The following is a 24,111-nucleotide window of genomic DNA, read 5'->3' on the forward strand; positions in this document are numbered from 1 at the left end:
AGACAAGATTTCCATAGTGAGCACCTACAGAGTGATTTTTCCAACAGATGATCTCCACTGTCTAGTCAATAAATGTGTCCCAGCCAATATTCTCATTCTCTATTCTATACCTGAGCCATAGACCATTGTTAGGATATGCCTAGATCACTGGAAACTGATTTTTTTTAAATCTCAGTCTTGTTTTTGCTGTCATCTGACTACACCAGTTATTCATCTCACTACTTCCTCAGCTCACACTGTACAGTGGACAAGTAAACTTTCTTCAATTTATTACCTCTTATCACCAATTATGGAATTAGCTCCATACTTGTACTCTTACTTTATTTTCACTGCTCACTTGCCCAAACCTTTCATATACTTCTCCTAAATCTATCATCTTAATGCAGGGCAGGAAAATAAGTATTATAGTAGAAGTATTGTTCTAGACTAAATGAATATTCATATATTGAATATTCCTTAGTGTGGCTGCATTTGGGAGGGTGCCTCTAAGGAAGTAATTAAGGTTGAATCAGGTCAAAAGGGTGGGGCCCCACGGCATACAAGCTTACTCTTCCCTTCCCCTACATATGCACACACAATGAGAAATTGCCATGTGAGGACACAGTAGAAAGCCGAAGTTAACAAGCCAGAAAAAGAGCATTCACCGGAAAATGGATCAGTCTTCCCCTTGATCAGAGAACCTCTTATTTGTCCAAGTGAGACAGAACTGACAGAGTTTCTTTGTTTAAGCCACCCAGTCTATGGTATTTTGTTGTTGTATCCTGAGTAGACTAATATAGGTATATAGAGATCCTGAGGAGAAGGTCTCTAAACCAGCTCATGACCACAGGAAGATGAAAGGGAAGGCTTGAAAACCTCAGCCTGGTGGGAAATGGCCTCACATGACTTAAATTATAAAGGCAGCCCAGATGCTTTCCATATATTCTTTGCCTCCCTCTAGAAGAGACGGGGCACCAGGTGGTCCTCAACCACCTGTTAGTGGGCATGCATGACGACTGGAATGCACAGGGAAGGGACCTGAGAGGGACGTGCTCACCTCTCTGAAAGTGTTTGTCCCCTTTGCCTTGGTATGGTGGGGCTCTGTTATTATTCACACATATTTTCTCACTTTTAACTTAGAGATGGAGATGAAAAATGGGACAGAAAACAAGAAGACCTGGTGTCAGATTTTGGTTGAACAGGATTGAAAGTTAAGACTTTCATAAGAAAATGGGAATAATGTGAGTCATATCACTGTGGAAACAAAGTTTAATGCATGTCTAAAGTATTTGATTCATTTATGAATATAAAAACATACCCCCCCCAAAAAAAGTCTAGAAGGAAATCTTCTAACACATTAACTTAGGTAAACTATGGATGGTCAACTAAAGGATTATTTATTAGCTGTTTTATTCTAGAGTGTTTCTTATATTACTTCATAATCAGAACAAAAGCAAAACAAAAATTACATGTTATATGTATTAAAATTTTAATATTATGGACTAATATCTCTATATCCTAACTTCTACTGCTACATGAATTTACCTCCTTGCCTGCATCTTTTGCAGGCACTGTGACACTGTAGACCCATGTGTCTTGCATATCAAATGCACTTGTGCAATTAGTTATGAGGCATTCTAAGTTTCCATAAGTTTTTCATTTTTTCATTTAATAATACACATTATTTCACAAACTCTCTTTCCTGTTCCCACCATATTACCAAGGAAATCTGTTAAAATAAAAGCTCTACTTTTCAAAGAACATGCCCTGTTTTGAATCAAAGAGGATTTACATTCTTAAAATAGAAGGAGTTTGTGGGGATTTCTGTGTATCAATATCTTAAAAAGATCTCCATCTCCCCAGGCAGATGTAAAATGTTGAATATTTAGCACTGGTTATTAGAGAGAAGATTTCTACTTATATTTGTGATGAAAGTAATTGACTGTTAGTGAGCACTCTGCCATTACTTATATAATAACTTAATTATTATTATTATCGGAGTTGTCTTAGCAGTAACCTGATTATTTTTTTCACAGAAGAAATATATGAATATCAAACTGGCACATTTTATTCAAATAGGAGTCCAGCAATCTATTCCTGCCTCAGTAGTGTGAGCTCTTGACCCCAGAAAACAGGATGCGGGAAAAGTTCATGTACTTTAGGTTCCTTTAAATAATAAGCAGTTTAGCCTTTTTCAAATGATGAGCAATGCAGTTTGGTGGCCACCTTAATGGCCTCCACCCCCTCAGAAAACAAAACTGGCAGCTACTGATTCTATAAATTCTGCTGTGAAAGACAAAATTGCAAGCAACAGATTGAAGGCACTACCGTACAAAGATGTATCTCAAGAGGAATAATTAAAACACATATGCACGCTCAAAGAAAAATAGATGATTTTTTGCTCCCCATCCCAATCCTCTTGTATTTTCTACAAGTAATAAGACAGGAGAAAGTGGTTGTATGCTAGAATGCCTCTAAAATTGACAATTAATAAGGATGCTGTTTTGACTGTTTAAGATTTCCTTCCTGCTAAATGTTTAAATATATCATCCTGTTTGTCTTTACCCACATTCTGTGTGCTTAAGAGGAGAGTTCTTGGTCCTTTTGACTTCCCTGACTCTAGACATGCACAGGGGACCTTTTCATAAATGAAAAGATTTGTCTCCATGTGTACTTGTCTTCGTGAGTACGAAGAGAGCTTTCCTTACAGATATGCGCCCTGGGCATCTGTTGGATTTCTGTTTAATCCTTCATCTTTGAGGGGTATCTGTGTGTGTGTGTGTGTGAGAGAGAGAGAGAGAGAGAGAGAGAGAGAGAGAGAGAGAGAGAGAAATAGAGAGAGAAAGAAACAAAAACTGAAAATCATAACCTTTTGATATCTTGCTCTTGTCATAATTTATTAGGATATGCCTCTAAATGGAGAATCTCAATGCCATCCCTACAAAGAGAAACTTATAACTGCATCAAGAAAGAATAAAATCCAAAAGTGATAGTATTTTTTATTTGTCCTCTCAGTTGCATTACATTCAAAGCCTGGATTCTGACTGCTAACAATAGGAAAGCAGCCTCTGGGTATATTTATTGTCTTCTCTGAGTAAGAGCTGAAAGAGGATGCAGATAAAGTGACAATGGTGGAAGGGTGGATGAGGGCTTGCCATTCCCATTTTGGAAGGAGGGAATATTTTTAAGACTTCTGCTATGTGTTGCTGTTCATTATCCAGATCACTTTAGAGGAGTTTGAAGACTGAATCAATCCAAATTTAAGCTCCTTTACAAATAGATTTATTCATTCAATGAGTATGTATTGGACATTTACAATGTGCAAAGCATTCTGAAGGATACAAAATGCATAATATAGTCTTTTCTCTCAAGGGGCTTATGATTGCATAGGGGAGGATAATATATATATGCAAATAACTATATTATTTTATTCAGGACTCTTTCAGTTGCAAATGACAGAATCCAAACACAAAGTCACTTAGAAAAGAAATGTATTGGTTCATGTAACTGAAAGGCTATGAATATATCTTCAGACATAGCTCAATTCAGAAGCTTATTTTATAATCTCTTTCTCTCTCTCTCCTTTTCTCTCTTTTTTCCCTCCCTCAGTTAGTTTCTTGGGGCTGGAATCCTTTGTGCCAGTCACTGTAGACAGAGATAAGATGATTGCTCAGTATTGGTCATATAACTGTAGAATAGTGTCATATATCCTAAAATAGTGTCTGGACTTTAATAAATGTTTATTAAACATTTCCTAAATATTCATAAATATAATTATTTCAATGGCTTGGAATAGTATAAAAATCAGAATACAATTATTTTTACAAAGAGTTAGATAACACAAATTTTAGAAAAGCCAATGACAAAACAAGCAAACAAAATCTTCATCGAGTACGTCTCTGCAATTCTCAATAATAACAGAAAATGGAAAAGTATAAGATTTCAGAGGTAGAAAAACTGGAAAACATGAGAATACAAGCATGTGAAGAACTGAAGTGCCTGACTGTAGGCTCCATGCTGGGTGGAGAGACAAATGAAGACAGAAGCGAGCTTGCAAACTGTGAGAATGGGAGAATGGTTGCGGGAGTAGAGATTATGGGGAAAAAAATCAGAGCGGATTGAATAGGAGTGAGAAAGTAGTAGAAGTTAAAGTCATTGTGAGCCCTGAGGGGAGATGAGTCTGAGCCTGGTCTTTCAGTGTGGCTGTGTTGCTAGGCGACTGCAGAGGAGAAGGAAGGAAGGTCAGTGGAGCTGAGGGGACAGAAGCATTAAGGGGTCAATGTGTGTGACATGTCTTGAACTGGCAACTCTAAAGTCTTAAAGTCACACAGACAAAGCCAACTCTAATGGTGAGTGAGATGGAGTAAGGCGGAGGTGGACAGAATCATCCCCAGAGGGGAGACATCTGTGCAGCCCTGTGCTTTGTTCTCTGCCATTTCTAAGTTGTGCTAAGAGGACCATCTGAGCCAGTCCTGGCTAGAGACAGGTCACCTGGTTCTTAGCCAGACAGAGGCGTGGAAAGAGTAATCAAACCTTCCCTTATGGACTGGGAGGCTGTGGGTGAGTGGGTGGCTTTACAGGTGTATTGTGTTGTGTTTTGACCTTCAAATCCCCTTAAATACCCGATGGCAGAAATACCTCCTCCCCCACTATCCCAGAGTCAAACCTGTGAGATACTCCAAAGCTGAGGGCCCTTTCCCCAACCATGATACTCTAAATAAAGTTTGTCCCTGGTTTAAATACATAATAACCTACATACACAGTGGCATCTTCCCTCATGCCTGTCACTTTCTAAGCATTTACATTTTTTATTTGCCTCATAGATTTTCTTAATGTATGATTTGTAATTAATTTATTCATTCCTTCAATCATATACCTATTTTGTGTCTAATCCTTCCCACTGGAATGTAAGCTTCATGCTGGTGGGGATCTTAGACAGTTTGTTCAGTTTTATGTTTCTAGTCTCCCTATCTGTGGTTTTGCAATAAAAGTTAAATACACACAGTTTTCTATTAAATTTTTTAGTACAAAAAGATAAAAATAAAACTGATACCATACTAAACAAATAAAACATACCTTTCTTTACCAAACTGTTTGCTTTAGTGGTGATATTGATTGATTGACTGAAATGGGGACTATCTATGTTGCTTAAACTGAACTCGAGCTCTTGGGCTCAAGCCATCCTCCTGCCTGAGCCTCCCTGGTAGCTGGGATTACAGGTGCATGCCACCATGCCTGGTTGTAAGTGGTATTTAACAGATATGAAAATGCAAAATAGTAAGGAAGTGAATTGTGTGGTTTATGCCATTGTCTCATCCCACTTGTAGTTATTTCTGTTTTAGTATGTCTTACTCTTCTGCGTACAGGAAATATAGTTCATTCTCCCTTTGTCTCTGTCTCTCTCTTTCTGTTCCCTCTTTTTTCTCCCCCCTACATCACATATACACATGCATATACAACATATTCATTAGATTCACTCATATACCACATTCTCACTCTTTTTTTGTTTTTGGCTTTGTCATCCCATGTATAGTGCAGTGGTATCATCATAGCTCACTTCAACCTGCAACTCCTGGGCTCAAGTGATCCTCCTGCCTCAGCCTTCTGAGTAGCTGGGACTATTGGTGCTCACCAACCAACTTGGCTAATTTTTTTCTATTTTTGGTAGAGATAGGGTCTCACTCTTTTCAGGCTGGTCTCAAACTCTTCACCTTAAGTGATTCTCCTGCCTTGGCCACCCAGGGTGCTAGGATTACAGGAGTCAGCCACCACACACGGCCACCAAATCTTCATTTTAAAACCTATTTGCCAGATCTATGATTTCCATGTAAGTACTCTAATTGGCCCTCTCTTATGTATACCTTTTCTGATTTGCATCATTAATAAGAATAATAACTTTCTAAATTCAGTACTGCTTTTGTATCTTCATTCAGTATCTTCATAATCATTGTCACATTATTAAAATAATGAAAGCAAAATGCTTGGCTGGTTGGAGTGCAGTGCTAATGAGGTCAAAGTAGTTGGTTCAATCTCTGGGCAAACCAGCTCATATTTTACAGAGAGGAAAAATGGTTTTGTGGCTACGGACTATACCCTAATCCCAACCAGGATATTACAAAAGAAAATCACTGGTTCCAAACATACTGGGATAAGAGAAAGTGAGTGGATTTAAGCAAATCCAAAATTGAGTTAGGATTAGAGCCTCTCTCCTACTTAGCCCAGTTATTTGGAGTCCATAACCAGTTAAGTCAAGCTTAGCAAGCAAGTAGCATTAACCTTATGAGTAGCTAGTAAATATATTTCAAGGATTTAAGAACAAATCAGACAAATCATCAAAGGTAAAGATAAATATTAGATACTAAGTATCGTTTTGGATTGCAACACCAAGAATAGTGGTAAACTCTTCTAAAAATATGATGTTCATTTGAGGGCCACCTCATACAGCTGTACAGGTTGTGCACTGCACAACTTTAGAGGGAGCCTTTCACGTATACTGTGATGGGAATAGGCTATATAAGGACATTAACTCATTAATCTTTACATTAGTTCTATAACATAAGCACTGCAATCTCACTGCCCCCTTTACAAATGAAAAAATTGAGACTAATAGTGGATAAGTAACTTGCCCACATCACACTGTTAACAAGTGGTGCAGACGAGATTCAGAGCTATTTTGTTTAATTTAATGTAATCTTTGGACTGGGCAAAAGAAAATATTTATTTAATTTGGCAGGATAACATAATGAAACTTAAAAGAAACCCTTTAAGAAACCAAAAAGGGAAGTGTCTTCATTACTTTCAGGACAGCCCACAGGGAAAATAAAGTGCAAGGTCATAGGAGATGACTAAAAGATTACAGAATAAGAGACAAGCTGGGAAAGCGCTGATCTCTCAGTAACACTAATTCATATCTTTATCATAAAATGCCCTTGTTTAGGGGACCACTTAATGAAAAATGATACGACAACTCATCTGTGGTCATTTTCCAGGCCTGGGATTATTACAACCTTTACTTAGGATAGAGAAGATAAACAGAATATTCTTATGGTTTTGTAACATTTCTCCAATGGGGCATGTGTTGGGGGCAGGGATGACTTTTAAATGCAGATTACTGAGCCCTAACTTGGACTACTGTATCCCAATTTTCCCAGAAGATTCCCAAGCACACTGCGTTAGAAGATGGGTGGAGGATAAAATGTACTCAACTCCTACAGCCCACAGATAGGCAGAGGGTTTTGGATTAGAAGAAGAGAAAACCCCAAAAAGGAAAATTAGAGACATCAGATTCAACTATGAACACTAAGTGTCCTCTTGGAAATTGTTTCAGATGGGTGTACAGGTAGATTACCATTTGGGTTGTCACCCAGTATGCAGTCCATGGTAGGAGAGAAGCAGCAACCTCTGACAGATGGAAGAACTAGGGGCTCGATGTAAGAGTAACCTAGACTCAAACCCTGCTCTGCCATTTACCAGCTGGGCAATCTGGGCCAACAGCACACTTTCTCTAGCCTCCATTTCCTTACTCCCAATATGGGGATAAAACGACTTTGTTGCTAACTATGAAGATAAAATGAGATGATTTCTGTAAACCACATGCTATAATGTAAGTTTTCACAGATAATATGTGTTGTGGCTATTGCTATTAGAAGGCCAGGGGAAAAATCACTGCACCTAAAACCAAAATCCATAGTTATTTTCAGATTGGGCAAAAAGAAGCAGTCAAAATAGGTTCCTCCTTGTTAAACACCATGTTAAAGTATTCAACTTCAAGTCTGAAACAAATTTGGCTTTGGTTATATATTAATAGTACTATTTGAAGTGGGATTATTGTAAACTCAAAGAAATCCTTAAAAAATGCAATGATATAGAGGGAAAGACTAACATAGCTTTGGTACTGCTGTGCTGTTTAGGTATTGCCATATAGTCCCTGGGGAGCAGAGCGGTAAGAATAAGCTTTTGAAGAGAAGGGAGAGCTTCCTCAGAATCTCTGAGGAGAAGAGGACAAAGTTGTGGAACCATTTTGAGTTTGCTTCATTTTCAGGACTACAGTAAAAGGATAAAGATAACAGCAAGAGTTTGTATAAGGATGGTATTGTGGAAATGTTGCTGATAAAGTCAATGACTTTGACTCCAAGAGACATTTTCATCCTGATTTTTAGGACAGGGAGGAAATCATCTGATATAAGCTTCAGGAAAGGTATAATCTTTTAGTTAGCTTGGAGGGAAAAGTAAACAGCAACAAGTCAAAGGAAGTGCTGGTTAGACTTGGCAAAAATTGCCACTTAAAGGAACATGATTGAGAGAGGCAGCTCACAAGCAGGAGTGTACATTGCCACTAATTCAGGATGCCTGGGAAATGGCAGTGCACTGGGTAATTGGACATTATGCGTCCCCAAGTGTTTCCATCATTATGCAGCACGTGTGGATTACCAGTTCTCAGATAAATGAAATGCATGTGGAATCTCAAAATATTCAGAGATTGTCTGGTCTAACTCTTCTACTTTACAGATAAGGATGTTTAGGCCCACTCAGGAATCATGTGTGTGAAGTCACGAGTAATTTGTAATACAGCCAAGATCAGAACCAGATTTTCTCACATTTAGGTCCCTTTTTATTTCCACTACCCTAAGTCATTGTGTAACTCTTAGCATTCTTGAATATTCTTTGGTTATTGAGAATTTTAAGTAACTCATGGTCACCATTACTGTTATCAATTCTCTTTGGACCAGAGTCAAGGGTAGACATTAAAGACATAGGAGATTGGGCCCACTCAATGCACCTAACACAGTATCCCAAGATTTCCTTTAAAAAAAAAACATTATATTAATAGTTACTTGTTCATTTATCATTTGCATTGTTCTTATAAATTGTCATTGAGAAAAATACGCAAAAGAAAATGGGCTTTTTGGGTGTTGCAAAAAGAGTAGTTTTTGATAAAAATTTTAAAATGAAGTGGTTGCCTAAGAAAACATTTTATAATAGTGTCATTAAAAGAAGGGTCTTTGCCTATATTGGAAGCAACTGTTCACAAGCTGAAATTTTTGTGTCAGGTTGATCTGACACCAGCTGAAATATTGAAAGGCACAAAGACAATATGCTAGAGATAAATTTTTGGAAAATTCTCATTTTTTGAGGCCCTCATCTCCATACCTCACAAAAGTTGTAATCAACTCATCTTGACGTCAGGATTGATGGGAAAATATAATTTGGGGGGGGCATTACTTATTGTACTTGAAGATATAAAGTTGAAAGCTATTTTAATGTTTATACATAAGCTTATGTTTAATCTTACTAATAAACTTACATTAGTCTCTAAGACATAACAGTAGAATTAAGGATTGAGGCAGTCTACAGTAGGTTTCTAGAACAGACTGTTCAATCTCTACTGTGCATATAAATCAGCTGAGGAATTTATTAAAATGCAGATTCAGATTTAATAGGTCTGGGTAGCTATTCACATTTTTAAGCGTCTCCCAGGAAGCGCTGATTGTTCTGGTACATGGATTTCCTTTGGAGTAACAGTGGTTTTTGAAGAGAGGAAGGAAAGGGGAAGAACAATAATGCTCCATTACTTAGGGAAACCAAGTCTATTTCTCTATTTTTAATCTGCTTCTAACTAGAAATGAAACTTACTACAGACTAAAGCAAAGAGACTTTAATGACTTGTGACTCAAAGCCAATATATTTTGGTGCTAAAAACAATGTGTGTGCATGTACTTCAGAATTACCCCAAGTCCTGCTCTCTTCACTTAGGGCTGTGGCCAGAGGAATCTTTTTAATACTCCAAATCACTATTACACTCCCTTTTAAAAATCTTTCAATAGTGTTGTAAAGACAATGTGCAAACTTGAAAATAGTTTGCAAGTTTCTACTGGATCTGGCTTCTACCTCATATCTTACCACTGTCCTCCTTACTCTCTGAGCTCTAAACACACTAACCATCTCTTAATCCTTCAAATACCGTATTTGCTCTCCTTGATTTTCACAATACTGTTCCTTCTTCCTGAAACATTTTCTCTTTCCCCATCACAATTCTCTCCTTCACTTGACTATTCCTTTTTACACCTTTGGGGAAACCTTCCTGGATGCCCGGAGTCAAATGTAAGAGCTTCTGCTAATGATCATACAGCACTTTGGTTCACCCAACCATAAATCATCACATTGCGTTCATTAGTTTACTTGAAAGTCTTCCTCACTGTACGCAAATCTCCTTGAGGACAGAGATCATGTCTTTTTTGCTCACTATTTTCTTTCCTTTTCCTGGCTTGAACTTCTTCAGGCAAATAGTTAATAACTGTTAAATAAATTAATTAACAAGTAACAGTGGCAATACCTGGATGGGAAAGAAGGATGTGGTAGGACATTGTCCAGAGAGAGCACAGAGGTAGGGCAGGTGGGAACCTAATGGAGTTTGGGTAGTCAGAGGTGACTTTTTACAAAAGAAGGCCCCAAAATATGAAACATCCATATTGGGTAACTGGAATTGAGAAGTGAATTTAGAAATGAGGAAGTTTTTAAGGGATGATAAAGAAGAATATAGAGGACAATATATAAAGATCTAGTTGTGGTTTTCTGGGGCTACTTAGATAAAATAATGTAACATCGTAGGCAGACAGTAGCCTGCAGTAGTAATAGAGGGAAGGTAAAGGTGAGCAGAAAGTGGAACAAACTATTTTTGCCAAATCCTAGTAGAAGCAGAGGATCACTACACTGGGAAGCTTACGAATTCTGACAGTGCAGGTTTAGGAAGCATTTAATTGTTTGAATCTTTAAGACTTGAGAATAGGCTTGTAATAGTCTGCAGAACAAAAATAACATCTTGTGGGATCCATGTGACGATTAAGGGCATACTTGTGAAATATTCTATGTCCATAATAGAATAGGCAGGAAGAGAAGAGATTCAAAAGGCTCCTAAAATAAAACTTGCCTTGGGCCTTGAGCATGCAAGATGACTATTTATATACCTCAGTCAGGAAAGTGCTGGTTAGTTTGAGATGGTGACACTTCAGGAACTTGAATTGGATTTGATTTGTTAGGAAATCCCCTAAAGCCCTTGTTTTCAAATGTCCTAATAAGTAGTGACCTTTCTGTCAAATAAAATAGCACCTCTTAGGACAGGATACTCAAGATACTCATGTTGAAAAGAAGCCTGTGGAGATGAACATCAATTCCACCCTTCTGCACTGTCCCAATATCCCATCAGCAACCTCTGAGGTCCTTTGGAGAACCTCAAGGCTTTGGAACACACTATTACAATCCAATTTCTTCTAATTATTAATTTCATTCCAGGAGTTCATTCTCCGCACACATTTTTGACTTAACATTTGCACAGACCCCATAGACTGCTTAGAGATGTCTCGAAAATTTAAATTCATTCAGTTTTGACTTCAACTACAATTTCTCAGTATAATTAATTTGTGTATAATTTATATATGCAATATAATGTGCATATTATATGTTATATACATTAATATATGAATAGTTAAACTATTTACCATAAAATATATAAAATACAAAGATTTAATACATATCCAGATTTAAAGGAAAAAAGACAACAAAAATAATTTTTTTCAATTTTAATTTTGCTTATTATCCATCGCTATCTAACAGAATTTTGTGTTTCTATTTTACTGTGGATCTTTTTTGATCCAATGACCTTGTAAGCAAGTAATCAATATTGTCAATAATGAATATGGCCTTCACAAAGAGACCCCCTAGAAGAGATTTCTAATAAGCTGCTCAACCTTAACAGAGTATATAAGAAGTATTGCCTAAATATTTATTGAAATACCTAATGAATAAATGAGTGTTGTCTTTTTTTTTTTTTAAGTTTTTATTTTAACATGGAAGCTGTTATAGAGTCTGGGTTATAGAGCAAAGTGCTATGGACCTGGAATCAGGAGGCTTAGATTGAGGGCCAATTCTAGGCAATTTCTTATTGAACACTAGGCTCCATTTCATTCTTTAAGTGAAGGCAGATACCAAGCAACTCCTTAAAACTGTGTACTGCTATAAATATGTCAATGACTATCTTTGGTAATGTTGCCTCTCCTTTTTTCTGAAGCACATTTTTCCTGGGAATCCCAAGTTGAAGAGCAGACTTTTATCAGTATTTTTCCTATTTAGGATTTTCCTTATTCAAATTCATTCTCTCTGAAGATGATATGTGTGGCTTTTATCCCCTGATATTGTTCCCAGTCAGGAATGTTTATCCTAGTTACAATGCAGCACTCTAACCACTTGCTTTCTAATGAGAATTTCAATAACATTGAAAGGATTTAATTAAATATCTCTGCTTTTTGGGAAAAAACTACACCTTTACTAGCCTCTGTAATTCGCAGCAAGAGATTTTTTTTTTTTTTTTAACATAGGCCGGCTTTTGAAAGTGCTGTGTTTTAACCAAATATTTGATGGGAATATTAGCTGACCTCCCTGTTGATTAGTTGTGTGCCTGACCCTCTGCACTCAGAACAATGGGACATCATCTCTGTCAAAGTGCTGCAAAGATGAGCAGCATAATATAGTGCAAACACCATACTGCCAATATGCATTTTGTAAATTATACCTGCAATATGGGATTTAGGAACCAACTGCAGTGTATAATATAACAGGGTTAATTAAATGGTAGCAAAACATTTTGCTTTTCTTTCTTTTTTAAATTCTTCTTTACTAACTAGCTGTGCCCAAATTATACCTAAACAGAAGGCTGATAATCTAAAATTTTCTGATTAATTTAGAGAGAAGAGTATAGGAAGCAGCATTTGTTGAGTTCCTATTATATGCAATATTATAAATTTATCTAATCTTCATAATAGCCCTGGGAAATAGGTATTATCATTTCCATTTCATAAACCTGGATTCTAAAGCTCAGTCAACTTAATAACCTGCCCTAAGTTATGCAACACAAAAGTAGTACAATTGGGATTTGAATCCAGGTGTGATAACCTCAAATCACAACCTCTTTCTGTAATACCATTCGGTTCCTCAGGAGACAAGAAAATAATTTGAAAAAGATGTAGACTTTAAAAATTGATATAGAGTTTTTATATTTCAGATTAGATTTAGATCTAATAAAGAACACTAGATTTAGAATAAACTTCATGCATAAGAGGACACAACATCTGACCCAAGTCATAAAATTACTGTCATAAAATATATATATTTTTGCATACCCTTTGGATGGCAAGTAAAGGGCTAGTTACTTGATTTTCAACTGTAGCAAAGGCACAATCTGTCTATAATATACCAGGCCATTGTCATTCAGGCTTAAATATTCCCAAGTACAAGCACTTGCCAGAAAAACTCTGAATATGAAAGCTGAACATTATATCTCTACAATCTCTTTAAAATTTAAAGACTGATAGAGACAGTAAAGAAAACCGAGTCACCGTTTCTTTATTTTAGCTTAGGTTCTGAGGAAGAGAGTGGCTTGGTCTTTAGTTCATTATATATTCTGGGTGAAACCACCCATTCTTCCTTTTTAGGAGATGTAGCAGACAGCAGGAAGTCAACCTCATGGGTCTATGACTTACCCCATTTCCCATTTCATCTCATTCAACTCAGGCAACTGCCCCTAACAAATGAGACAGAAAGTACACAGAATAACTAGTCATCGAGTTAATTGTGGACTTACTCTTATCTTTCTTTTCTTCAGTTAAAAAATATGAATTAAAAAATCCCCAAAAAACAAAAACAAAAAAGCAAATTAAGAAGTTAAAAAAAAAAACTAAAATAAAAAAACAAAATGTGAATCTCATGTTCTGTGCTCCTGATTAAAATACAAATTCACCATTAGCATTGGAAATGTCCTTAACTTCCACAACCCATGCCTCTCACACTAGTAGCAGGGGTGAATGAGTATCAGTGTGCAGGTGTTCTCAACCAAGCCTGCTGGGGATACAAATTGTGAAATTGTTACACAGGTTCTGACTTCAGATTTGTACCTAGACAAATGTAGGCATTACTATATGGATGCTAAGATTAAAATAAGCATAAAACCCAAACACTATTTTGCAGAGAATTTATTGACTAGATGATTGATAAATAATCTGAAAATTATAAAAGAGCATGTAGCTACATTATAATTATTATGAGAGATTTCATGAATTCTAATGCATATAAATAATGTATAGAATTAAATGCCCAGAAAGAGAGCTAGTGCCCTCTTGTCAAAAGCTGTTGTTGCCCATGGAAATGCTCTTCAGGATGGTGTATAACTAATGCTGCAGGAATATTACCAGTAACACAGCACAGTGAAACATTACATACCGTTAAACAGTAAATGAATTAAAAAGCACAGGGTACAGAATATAATTCATCTGATGCAGCCTATTTGTCAAAAAATAATAATCACTGTATTTTAATGTGTATTTACATTGCCAGGAGCTTTGCATACATTTTCTCATTTGTTCTTAGGAAAACACTTCAAGGGTAGAATTTCTTTCTTATTTTTCAGATTAGGAAACTAAGGCCCCTACAGGTTAGAAAACATGTATATGAATGAAAAGAGTACTGACAGATGTGTGTATGTGTACTTTATTGCTGAAGTTTGGTGCACCTTCCCTGATTTTAAAAACACACATGATGAATGTTTTCTCCAGGACAGGATTACCAATAAGATAGCAACTTGTGCACTTGCATTTAATAATAACAGTGCTGGTTTAAGTCTATTATCTACCATGAGTTGGTTTTTGTAAGAGGTGAAAGGTGCAGATCCTATTTCAGTCTTCTACATGTGGCTATCCAAATTTCCCCCACACCATTTATTGAATAAGGATTCTTATCCCAGTGTATGTTTTTGTCTGCTTTGTCAAAGATCAGATGGCTATATGAGGATGGTTTTATATCTGGGTCCTCAGTTCTGTTTCACTATGGTCTTTGTCTCTGTTCTTGTGCCAATACTATGCTGTTTTAGTTATCATATCCTTGTAGTATAGCTTGCAGTCTGATAAACTGATGCCTTCCAATTTGTTTTTTTTTCTTTAAGATTGCTTTTGCTATACGGGCTCTTCTCTGGTTCGATACAAAGTATAGAATTATTTTTTCTAGATCTGCAAAATATTATATTGGTATTTTAATAGGAATTGCATTGAATATGTAGATCACTTTGGGTAGCATAGACATTTTAACAATGTTGATTCTGCTGACCCATGAGCATGGTATGGTTTTCCACCTGTTTACATCCTCTGCTATTTCCTTCCTCAGTGTTTTGTAGTTTTCCCTAAAGAGGTCTTTTACCTTCTTAGTTAAATATAGTCTTAAACCTAAGGCACAAAACTAAACTATAAGAATTCTAGAAGAAAATGTTGGAAAAACTCTTATAGACATTGGCCTAGGGAAAGAATTTATGAAGAAGACCCCAAAGGCAATCACAGCAACAACGAAAATAAATAAATGGGACCTGATCAAATTTAAAAGCTTCTGCACAGCCAAGGAAACTATCAACACAGCAAATAGACAACCTACAGAATGCTAGAAAATATTCACATGCTATACATCCAATAAAGGGCTAATAACCAGAATCTACAAAAAACTCAACCAAATCTCAAGGAAAAATCAAACAGCCCATTGAAAAGTAGGCAAAAGACACAAACAGGAGCTTTTCAAAAGAAGATAGACTAATGGAAAATAAACATATGAAAAAATGCTCAACATCACTAATCATCAGAGAAATACAAATCAAAACCACAGTGAGTTATCATCTAGCCCTAAGAATGGCTTTTATCAAAAAGTCCCAAAACAATGGATGTTGGTGTGGATGTGGACAGAAAGGAACACTTATACACTGTTGGTGGGGCTGCAAACTAATGCAACATTTATGGAAAATAGGTTGGGGTATCCTCAAAGAACTAAAAGTAGATCTACTATTTGATACAGGAATCTCACTACTAAGTATTTAACCAAAGGAAAAAAGGTCATCTTATCAAAAAGACACTTGCACTAGAATGTTTATTGCAGTACAATTCACAATCACAAAGATGTGAAATCAACTCAAGTGTCCATTAATTCATGAGTGGATTAAAAAATGTGGTATATGTATACCATGGAGTTCTACTCAGCCATAAAAAATGAATTAATTCCTTTTGTAACAATCTGGATGAAACTGGAGACCATTCTCCTTAGTGAAGTCTCACAAGAGTGGACAAACAAACAGCACATGTACTCACCATTAAGTTGGAACTAATGGAACAATACCCATGTGCACATATAGAAGGAAAACTCAATAGAAATCAAGCAGGTGGGAAGAAGGAGGAGAGGATGGATGAAATCATATCTAATGGGTATAATGTATACTATCTGAGTGAGGGGCATACTTACAACTTTGATTCAAGCAGTACAAAAACAATCCAAACCAAACCATTTGTACCCTCATAATATTCTGAAATAAAAACAAATAAAAAAATCTAACTCATAAGGTTATCATGGGGATTAAATGTGTAAAAATGTGCCTTATATATAGTAAGTATCTAATAAGTACTTGCTATGAATATATTAATAGCTATTAAGGATACAGAAAACACAAAGACATGAGCCATATTGAACTTCCTATGCAAATCTTAACAATGCCCAGGGGACTCCATCTCAACTTCAAGATGCAAACCTTTACAAGCGTGCAGCTGTTCTGGACATCAACAATGCATGCACAGCCCATAATCGTACCAGTTATGTAACCCGCTATGCAAGCCACATCCATCCAAGTCATGTATACCCAGAGGACAAACACAGCTATGCACAGAAAACCTGCTATCTCTTAAGTACTTCCACTTTCCATAAATTTACAATTAATATTAATCCTGATCTTGAAAATAAGCTCTGAACCAAAGCAAATCGCCTTAAAAGCTGATTTTCATTAATGAGGAGATTTACTTTAAGTTTCTCACTGTCTACCTTCTTTACTTGGCTTTTGTGAGAAATTGCAAAGCATCTTTCCCTGATGAGATCCATACCATGACTGCAATTTTATACTTAATTAATGCAGAAAGACAAGTAAAGGCTGAGCCGCCTTCACCCCCCTCATTCATTTCCTCTTCATTTCTTACTGTGATGTTGCATACTGATATCGCATCTACACATAGCTACAAGTCTAACAAGCATACCTGCTCAAGGCTTATGCAGTGTTTAACCTCCCATCCCTCCTCATGATCACCTTAAATCTCAATATATATGTTTGCTCACCGCAAGCATTCATTTAAGATCAAGCACATTTTCATGTATCCCACCAGGCACATTCCTTTACCTTATGCTCCTCCTCCTGTACTCATTCTCCTTGGTCATACCTGCTTGAGTTGTGTTTCTTAGAAAGGTGGGTACATTTACCCATGGCCCTAGCAAAAACTTCCTTCTCCTTTTTTGATAGATGCTGCTATTCTTTTAGACATTAGGTAAAAATAAGAGTATCCAGCACCCTATTTGCAAACATATTGGTGGGCTAATGGAGTTTTACTATGGAGGACCACCCAAAGTCACCTATAAAGTACTCATAAAGATAAAAGCACAATCTCATTCCATTCCTCTTGTTCATCTTTTCTCTATTGACTCATTCTTATATAAAGAGACAATAGGGAAAGATAGCGAGGTACAGCAGAGAAAAGCATAATGTCTTTGTGTAATCTAACCTTATATCATAGAAACAGGTAATTGATATAAATCATGAACTGTGGGATTTTCTAACAGTGAGTCTGTGTCCTAGCTCAACTGATACTTCTAGTAAGAATTATCTTTCTTCATAGGTGCCCTATTCACCCTAGAAACCAAAAGAATAATCTCATTGCTTTAGCATTTGCTGTGATAGCCTAAACAGGGGGCCGGTTAGTAATACAAGCAGCAGTGCTAGAGGTGCTGATGATATACCTGGTCACAGACTTACATTTGTATGTGGAATCTCACCAGTCAAATCATCATAGCAGCTTATTATCCACAGTAAAATGGGGAATTAAAGTGTCTGTCAGTCATTGATAACGACCAAAGGAGACCAAGGCACTCTGCTTTGTCAGCATGTTTTGTGCTCCAATCCCTCCTAATCTTGCTTTTTAAATTTTCATTCACCTGTTCCTTTATATTTAGAATCCTCTAACCTGAATTTTACCACCTGTCAATCCAGATAGCATGCTACATGTTCTGGATTTTACTAAATCATTTATGATCTCAGTTCTCAAAATCTTATGGATTAAATGAACAACCAGCAGAAAAATACCAGGCACACAGAAATGATTTCGGTCTCCAACCAATGTAAGAAATGACGAGTATTCTCAACTGGTCTTTGTCCTTCCCATTTATTTCTCCTTTTACTGCCCTTGAAATTTCCCTTACTCATGTAAAAAATGTCAAATTCTAGCCATTCTAGCGACAAATTCTAGCCAAGGTAGCATGGACTTCAGACAGAACCAGACTGTAGCCCTGGTTCTGGTTCATCATACACAAGACTCAGAGCCCTTATGTTTGCAGTCGGCCACTGAGGCAAGGATCTCATCCTGAGTCCCTGCCATTGTTCAATGTCTTGAATGTGGTCCTAGGGGGTCAGCATTGTATTAGGGAAGCTCTGAAGAATGGGGCTCAGGAGAGTCTTCATAGAGTCGTCGAGACAACACTGAAAATGACCTACCACTTTTCTGGGACTCATAGGAAATAAAATGATTCATTTATTAATTTTAGAAAATGTAAGAATTATTTAACAAGTAGCAATGATGTGCCACTTCTGTTCTAGACACATGGGATATTCATCTTCAGCATCATCATATTTTTATATAATATTATATTATATATTCATATAATATTATATAGTCAGCATCATTGTATTCATCATCATTATATTTTTGAGTATTTACTACATGCCAGGCACCATCTTAAATTTTTTATATTTAAAAAATACTAAGTAAATATTTATCTTCCTCTCCCTGCCTAGGAATTTTCCCATCCGGGGACTTTAAGACTGAGGCGATAGTTGGGCTTTCCCACTAATTCCCTGTAATTGAAAAAAGGAAAGAATTTGTTTGGGATCTTTTACCATATAGTCACTCTTATCGCTGGTTGATCCATTTTGTGTACAGTCATGTGACAATTAATAAAAGGATCCATGACATGTGTCTTTAGATGATTTTATCATTATGTAATCATAGAGTATACAAACCTAGATGCTATAGTCTGCTATACACCTAATATGGTATACACTTTTGCTCCTAGGCTGCAAACCTGTACAGCATGTTACTGTACTGAATACTGTTCAGCAATTGTAACTCAATGGGAAGTATTTGTGTATCTAAATATATTTTGGTCATTAAATATTAAATGTTTTATTTCTAATAAAAAGTGTCATTTATTATATCTCATACAAGAAGCAATATAATAACTCAAAGTATGCACCTAAACTATTAACACAGTTTTGCCATCTTAATGGTAGTTTGCTTATGCCAGCAGTGAAGAAGTCTGGAGAGTGAATGGCAATGAAATCTCAAAAGCTGTTTTCCTCAGCTGGTTGAGAATTGAATATTTTTCCTTGCAAGAAGTGATTCAAAGCTTGGAAGAAGTGGTAGTCAGTTGGTGCAAAGTCTGGTGAATATGGTGGATGACAGAGAGTTTCCGAGTTCAGCTTACATAGTTTGGGTAGCGTTTGTGCAAAATGTGATTGAGCACTGCCTTGCAAGAGAATTGGCCTGTATCTGTTGACCAATCTCAGCTGCTTAATCTCAAGCATCTCATCGTTTCATCCAACTGGTTGCAGTAGACATCCACTGTCATTGACGGACTAGGTTTCACGAAGCTGTAGTGTATAACACCAGCACCGGACCACCAAACAGACACCATTAGCTTTTTTTTTTTTTTTTATGAATATTCGGTTTGGGGCTGTGTTTTGGCACTTCATCTTTATCCAACTATTGTGCCAAATGCTTGTGATTGTCAAAATGAATCCATTATCATCACACATAACAATACATTGTAGAAATGGTTTGCTTTTATGTCGTGACAGTAAAGAAAGGCAAGCTTGAAGACAATTTTTCTTTTAACGCTTGTTTAATTCATGTGGAACCCATCTATCCAGCTTCTTTACCTTGCCAATTTGTTTCAAACGGTCCAGTGTTGTGGGAATAGTAACTTCAAACCTTGCTGCTAATTCACGCCTAGTTTGAGATGGATTTGTTTCCACTACAGCTTTCAGCTCATCATTATCCACGTTGGTCTCAAGTCGCCCACATAGCTCATTTTCGAGATTAAAATCACCAGAATGGAACTTCTCAAACCATTGATGTACTGTGTGTTCATTAGCCACATATTTCTCAAACACTTCGTTGATATTTTGAGCTGTCTGTGCTACATTGATTGTTTCCACAATAAAACTCGTATTTAAAAATAACAAAAAGTTTTTACTTATCCATAGTTTCACAAAAGTTTCTCTAAAAAATTTTGAAAGATAATCACAAGCTAAAATGTGTTTGAAAGACTGAGGATGTAACTTCACAATAAAAATAAAACAAGAAGTGTCTTGTTTTAAGACAAGTTTTAAGTGTCTCTGACAGTGAAATGTCAGAGATATCAACTGTCAAACTCAGTACTTAAGGAAATCGGACATTGGATACTTAATAACCTAATAGGAAATGGTACAATAAAAATAAGATATTGTAATCTTATAGGAACACCATCATGTATATGGTCCATCCTTGACCAAAACATAGTTATGGAGCGCATGGCTATATTTGATCTATTTCCTTTTATTAAGTTTTAAACTTTTCAACATAGGGTATGTAGAAGCAGCAAGGCAGAACGTACCATGGCAGGATCTTGAGATACCTAGAAGTTTGCCTTTTGTTAATCACAGCTCACGTGCCACCTACATGGCCCCGTTAGGAGTTGAATATAACAAACCAGAAATGACACATCACACATATGCCTGGAGGCAGATATTTCCAAGAATAGTTCTTTGCTTTCTTAAAAAAAAAAAAAAAAAAAAAAAAAAAAAAAAAAAAAAACCTGAGCGGAGGCAACAATGCTATTCTCCAGGATGTTTATTTATTTATTTTAAAAAATGTGTTAACCATGGGGCATTACATATAACTAAAAAACCAGTCAAATGCAAAGTAGTTCAGAAGAGAGTTGCTCTGCTATTTACCACTTTTTCTGTAGCAGAGCATATCTTTTCTGAAAATTAATGTTTGAAAAAGGAAACAACAACAAAAAACAAGAGATGAGGACCTGCGGTCAGGGCACAAAGCTGGTGAGATGTGAATAAGAAATGCTCAACAATCCAGCAAGACCATTACCTATTTGTTTATTAAGTTTTCCACTATAGTAAATTGATCTGAAAATAACAGAACATTTATGAAGCATGAAGCGTTTCCTAAGCTTTCAATTAAAATGAAATAAAACAAAATGCAGGATGTGTGTACATTGTAGGAAATCTCATTAGGACATTGGTCATCACAGTCAGGCACGGCTTCATTACTTTGTGCTGTTGCTTCAACTCACTGCATTCCCACTGAGTCCGGGCGCCAAGTGTAAGTAATGCAGCTTTTCACTTACGTGGAGTTTGTTTTCTAGGGTGTAACATATCACATTGATCTTTTAAGACAAAGGGTAGCACTGTGACCCCCACTTACAGATGAAAACAATGAAGAGAATTAACTGCTTTTCCATAGGACTCATTGTAAAAAATTAGGAGTAGAACATAAAGCTCAGAAAAACAATGTTAACCTCCTAAAACATTTGATAACTCGGGGCTTGTACTTCTGTGGTTTCTTTTTGCTAGGAGTTTCAACTCGAGGAGGGGAGAGGAGAAAAGAAGATGAAAGCATTAAATGATGGAGAAAGGAAAGAGAGCAAGACAGAAAATGGAACAGACCCATGATACATGTTCTGGTAGCTCCATGCCAGGGAGCATTGAGCAGTGTGTGGTGGAGAGTGGACAGACAGAGATGGCATGGCAGCCTCACCCCTTGTCTTAAGAGCCAGACAAAGGGAAGGTCAGTAGAGTTGGTTTAATTTCTAAGGCCCATGAACAGTTTTAAAAATTAATTCGAATTAAAGTAGGCTGCAAGCAATCAAAACCAAAAATAGCATTCAAAGCCAGCCTTATAGTGGTTTTGTGTTCTTAGTTTTAAAGATTTCTTATGTATTTATTATTATTATTATTAAAATCTCAGGAAGATACAAAACAAGACAACTCAACTTTCGTGTCTGTTCTCTAGTGTCTGTCTTAAAAACTCATCTACTTTTCCCAGTTCTCTGGAAACATGAACTGCATTGGAATAATTTTTGGATCCAATTCTTGTTAAATTAGAGAAATTCCAATTTCAGACAACTTTCTTCACTCCCTGAAAGACCACTGAAAACGCATAACCACTGAAAAAAAATTCCATGTGAATAGTGCAGATTTATAACCTGAAATGGCTCCAAAATAGCAGGGCCAGAATAAAGTCTCGTAGTTCCCATATATATATATTTTAATTTATTTTAGTGTTAGAGAAAGAGTTCTCCTATCATCTAAAGAAAGCAATGGCTTAAGAGTGGAGTTTTGAAAATAATGGACCCTTTATCCATGAGCTCAAAATAGAACTCTTCTTCTTCCTGAACTTCATTCTTATCCTGTTCATGAACCACAGTGGAGTTTAGTTGGAACAGTACTGTTTTAGGAATCAACTAGAAGTGGAGACCTGTATTTCAGTCCTAGCTCAGCCAGGGAACAGCTGTATGGTCTTGGGCAAGTCATTTGTTAGGATTGGGACTCAATGATATATAAATGTTCTCCAATCTCTAAATCATGCTATAGAAGAATCCAGCTCTAGCATGTGATTTGGGCTCTACCGCTTACAAGTGATTGAATGTGGGCAACTTGCTTAGACACTGTTTGCCTTAATTTTTTCAACTGTGAAACTTTACAGACCTCAGAGGAGTTTATGAGGAATAAACGAGACAAGGCTTCTGAGGAGTTTAAGGTGGCACCTGGCATATAGTCTGCACTCAATGACTTTTGCCATTATTGATATGACGATGCTCATCATCTCCAATAGCAGCAATTTCCTCTGTGCCAGGCGGGTGTCTTTAGCCAGCCGCTTTACTAACAGACTGATTGGGTAAGTAATGATTTGGAATAATCAGCACTGGAGGCAGGTTTGGGAAGGAGAGTCTGGCTGATTGCTGTTGTGTTATTTTTCTTTCTTTTATGACCCATAACTAGTACTTACTGGAGCAATATATATTCACAAATTGCAGTCCCAGAGAGTTGGAAGGAAAGTTGCTATTTAAAGGCTGCTCACAGTGTCTTGATTGGCATTTTGTGGTTATTACTCAGAAATCAACTGTTGGATAAAGGTTGATTTAACTGTGGTGTCTCAGATCTATACCAGGTTCTACTGGGCATAGACCAGAGCCAAATAAATAAATGAAACGATAAGATATTCTTACCTTGAAAGTGCTTAAGGTTTAGTCAGGTATACAGAAGCCATCCACAACTGAAATAATGATGTCTCACTAAAACAATATATATCTGTTCATGTGATATTATTGGGCCAATCATATATGTGAGGGGATATTCTAGGAAGGGAAGTTTCAGTGAAGTATGATTTTTTTCAGGGAGTCATTTTGTTTCATATAGATTCTGGGCAAGTACTTAAATGAAGTTTATAATTTGTAGAGCAGATAGAAGGGGTGGAGAGTTATAAGAAAATAGGAAGGAATAAAGGGGAAAAAAATTCAAAGGCAGAATTTTGAGCACCTAAAGAGGGTGCTGTGGAGAAGGCCTTTCCTGGGTAAGGGACAGGGAGGCATAACATGTTACGTAAGGAAGAACTCATGGTTTGCACCTTTCATAACTTTTGCTTTAATCCACAAGGTATTAGTGAGACATTATAGAGCTTTGTATAAGAAAGAAATGTTCTGAGATAAGTGGAGCATCCAATTGAACCATATGAAATTGGTGATAATTGACCCTTTTATCTAAAGGTATAGCAATTTCATATGGTTCAATCTAATATCTTAAAAATCGATCTGTCAGTTTGATAAGAGGCAGGGAGATTAGCTTGGGAGCTAATTGTATTATCCAGAGGTGAAATCTCATGGCCTTTGATAAAGGTGGATGCTTTGGACAAAGAGAGAAGAGTGAATGTTACTGACATATTTTTGCGTTTGTTGAATTTTCTTATACCC

This window comes from Microcebus murinus, chromosome 1 (assembly GCF_040939455.1).
Source record: "Microcebus murinus isolate Inina chromosome 1, M.murinus_Inina_mat1.0, whole genome shotgun sequence".
Lineage (NCBI taxonomy): Eukaryota > Metazoa > Chordata > Mammalia > Primates > Cheirogaleidae > Microcebus > Microcebus murinus.